This window comes from Neomonachus schauinslandi, chromosome 1, assembly GCF_002201575.2.
Source record: "Neomonachus schauinslandi chromosome 1, ASM220157v2, whole genome shotgun sequence".
Lineage (NCBI taxonomy): Eukaryota > Metazoa > Chordata > Mammalia > Carnivora > Phocidae > Neomonachus > Neomonachus schauinslandi.
In genome coordinates, this window is record NC_058403.1 from 66,852,186 (window position 1) to 66,856,654 (window position 4,469).

Genomic DNA, 4,469 nt, shown 5'->3' on the forward strand with positions numbered 1-4,469 from the left:
TCCTTCCTTCCTTCCTTCCTTCCTTCCTTCCTTCCTTCCTTCCTTCCCTCTCTCTTTCTTTTGTTCTTTCGTTTTTTAAATCTTATTTGGCTTCCTTCAATAGCCCTGGGGTGTGACAGAGAACAAACAGGGCGCATGTGACTATTCCCAATTTATAGATCCGAAACCGAGACTTCTAGAGTGTGATTAGCTTGCCATGGTCACACAAGTTCCCTAACTTGTGACCAAAGGTCTTTCTTCAGCACCAAACTACCTCCTGTACACCTAGCAAGCTGTTAACCCAGAGCAAAGTGGGGTTCCCGCTGGACCTCGAATGACCAGATACTCCTGCACAGCACCAGCCACAAAGAGTCAGGAGTGGAGAAAAGGACTTACCTGCGGTCTATGAGGACCTTGATCTGTGGAATGATGTACCTACCCAATTCTCAAGTAGAGAATTGCTACCTGCTCCTCTGGAAGTCTGCTTCTCCCTCTCCCTCTGCCCCTCCCAAATAAATTTTTAAAAATCTTTTAAAAAATAAAATAAGCATCATCTTACCAAAAAAAATTATGATTAAGTGTAGAAAAACTAACAAAAAAAGACAAAAGCAAATACATTCATAATCATACCGCCTAGAAAGAACCATTAGCATCTTAATTTTTTTCTTAACTAAAAATAGGGCTTTTACTGTACAAATAATTTTACATTCTGCATTTTTCTACTTAGCTAAATATAGTGTTTTTTTCATGTCAGTAAGCATTCATCTACAATATTCATTTTATTGTCCAAACAGAATTCCATTGCATGAATATGGCATAATTTATTTAACTAATCCCCTACTGTTGGGTATCTTTCACTGTCATAGAAGTTTATAAAAAGTTTCCACTCTTTTACTGTTATAAACAATGAGCATTTTTGCAGATAAATCTTCACACACATCTTTATATCCTTAGAAGAAATTCCTACAAGGAGAATTGCTGGGTCAAAGGATAAATTTTTTTTTTTCCTTAAGGTATTTCTGAAATGTCTGTCTTCAGCCCCTGCCTTCCTTCTCAGTTCCAAGCTTAGCCCTGTCCACTGGAGAGCCTCCCATGGATGCTCCTTGGTACCCACCAGGGACAGATTCAGTTTGTCTAAAAGTAAGTTTAGGTTGTCTCCCAAGAAGCCTGCTCCTCCCTGTTTTCTCACCACTTGTGGAATCACCGTCTCCCAATCTCCCTGATCTTTGAGTGGTGAACCCTCCTCCCCTCCTATCCCTGTCCCAAAGCCCTGCTGCCACACCCTCAACTTTTCCCATCTGTCTTCCGCATTCTCTAGCTACTACCTTCCCACACATCCTCCCTGCTCCTTGCCTGGACACTCTCCAGCTCTCTCCTTCCTCCTTCCTCCTTGCCCTCAATCTGCCTTCCACTTTGTCCCCCACTTTGATCCTGCAGGTCACAGCCCCTAACTGAAAACTGTCCACAAAACAACCTCTCCCCCCCCCCACCTGTTTTCACTGCCCACCACTTCCCCATGTCACCCAACCACCCTGAGTTGCCCCTCAAGCCTCTGTAGAGAGCACCTTTCCTACTCTGCACAAATCACATTTGTGGCACCTCTGTGAAACCCTCTCTAATGCCTCACCCAGGCTGTGAGGTGCTCCCTCCTCCTCAGCTCCCAGCCCACCTTGTTTTTATCTCTATTATAGTACTTGTCACATTGTATTTTCTTAACTTGTTTTCAGAACAGTCTCCATAGTCAGCTGAACTCCTTGAGGGCAGAGCTGGTATCTTACTCATTCTTGTGCCCTGTGCTTAGCCTGGTGTCTGGCACATAGGAGGTGCCCCATAACTTTGTCGATAAACAAATGGTACATCTGAGGAATAATGAGCAGAATGGAGTCTGCTGCGGGGGGGGAGATGGAGAGGTAGGTCGGACTCTTGAACACTGTGTAGAGGGAGGGGGGCTTCAGTTTAAAAAGCCACTGAGGGGCACCTGGGAGGATCAGTTAGTTAAGCAACTGCCTTCGGCTCAGGTCACGATCCCAGGGTCCTGGGATCGAGCCCGAGCCCTGCATCGGGCTCCTGGCTCAGCAGGGAGCCTGCTTCTCCTTCTCCCTCTACCTGCTCCTCCACCTGCTGTGCTCTCTCTCTCTCTGTCAAATAAATAAAAAATCTTTAAAAAGAAAATAAAATAAAAAGCCATTGAATTTGGGGACAGGAGTGTTCCGGTCCATTATGTTTTGGAAGGCAAACTCTGGCAATGATGAAACTAGACTGAGAGGGGCGCCTGGGTGGCTCAGTTGGCTAAGCAACTGCCTTCGGCTCAGGTCATGATCCTGGAGTCCCGGGATCGAGTCCCACATCGGGCTCCCTGCTCGGCAGGGAGTCTGCTTCTCCCTCTGGCCCTCCTCCCTCTCATGCTCTCTGTCTCTCATTCTCTCTCTCTCAAATAAATAAATAAAATCTTTAAAAAAAAAAAAAGAAAGAAAGAAACTAGACTGAGAAAACAAGATCCAAGAGCTTAGGGGAGGGGTAAGGAAGCTCTTGCAGAGCACATGTAGACTGAGCCCAAAGTGATATGATGGGAATGATGCCATTGGCTGTCAGACATCTGTGGAAGGCTGAAACCCAGGAGTCAAGCCCTGGGAAGAGGAGGAGTCCTCAAGGTCAGAAGAGAACTAGGAAAGGAACGAAAGGCAGAAATTTTGAAGACCAACTCCCAGATGTGCACCTGGCTATTGTCATCAGATAGGGGCTGACCCAACGCCACGTCAGGACTCTTTCTGGAATGAGTACTTGGTTTACAGAGGTGAGGTGACCACACGCCTCAGGATTCTGCAGGTCCTTTGGGAGATCTTCTGATACCCCCTCCTCCCTCCAGTCATCTTCCCTCTTGTGCCTCAGTGACACTTCGGGATTTCATTCTTCACTCTCCTGGGCTTCTTTTTGGAAGAATATTTCTATTTCAGAAATTATAATATTAATATTTTGGAATTTTTAGAAATATTGGTACAAGTGGGTATCAGTACTACTCCCCTACCCAAAAATAGCTTCCCTCACACTGCTTAAAATTCTACCATTAGATAGTCATGCTTTGGGATGACAATTATTCCCTAAAAATGAGACAGAAAGTAGATTAATGGTTACCTGGGACTAGGGATGGGGAGAAATGGGGAGTGGTGGTTCATGGGCGCAAGGTTTCTTTAGAGGGGTTATGAAGATGTTCTAAAGTTAGGTTATGGTCATGATTGCACAACTCAAGAAATATACTAAAAAAACATTGAATTGTACAGTTTAACTCACCAGGTGAACCTTATGGTATGTAATTATATCTCAATAAAGTGGTTGAAAAAAAAGAATGCAGATACCTCTTGGAGACTGAAGGATTCACGCCAGGGCTGTTAGTTGTTATCAAGTCAATGTGAATGAGTCTGATCAGCAAGCTTCCCCCACTAATGCCCAACCAAGGCAGGGGCACTAAGGGAATGGATGCTTGCTGCTTAGGAACAGGGATAAGTGAGGGAGAGGAAGGAGAGAATGCCTAGGACCACCAAGCATTTCCCAAGACAAACGGAACAGAAGAGGGCTCAGGTGCCTGGGAGCGGGAAGGAAGAGGGCAGAAATAGAAGCCAGTTAGGATTTAAGGGTGAAAAAAGAACTTTGCCCTGCCCTGTAATGTATTCTTCACATGGAATTAAGGAACTCTAAGACCCCTTGGGCTCTCTCTAGGGTGAAAGAATCTTCAAGATCTCCCCATTCCCAAAAGTGTGTCACTCTTCCCAAGACATTTGCATTTTGAGATGAAGCCCCACCCTTCAAACTAGATGATTTCCCTTTCCCACAGAGCTAACTCATTGTTATCCCCAAGTTAGAGAGTCACTAACAGGATGGAGCACGCAGTGTCCTAAGGGTGGGTCATCCTTGGAGGCTTGGGGCCCAGTGTCTTAGCCACTGGGCATGGGTGGCTGAGGTCCCTGGGCTCCCTAGGAGCGATTCGCCACTCTAGCCCATCCCCCACCAGCAGTTAGGAAGAACCAAAGATACCAGCCCTCTCTTTCACTCTTGACTTCTGGCTTCCTTGCCTTGGAAATCAAGGATAGCAAGAAGTTTGCAATTGGCCGTAGGGAACCGGGCCCTAGATTTTTCCAGACCTACACTCTTCCAAACCTCTGGGCCTCAGGGAACAGGAAATACTCAAAGAGCTCAGCTTGTAGCTGAGGTGGAAATGGCTGATAATAGCTGGATCTGCCACTCTCCCAGGTGTTGACATTTGCATTTTAATGGAGGCAGTTAATGCCTTCAGCTGAAGGAATGACTAATATGTTCTTTCAGTTTCTACTGGAGGTACGGTGAGAGACCCTTTGCTGCCCAGGGGGCCTTTTAATACCTTCCAGTCAATTCAAGTTTGCACCTGATCAGCAGCTGCCGACCCTTTGGACTCTAATGCCCACGTTCCATGCTTTATGTTGGTTCCTCTTCTTGATTTGCTTTCTTTCTTGCGCTTT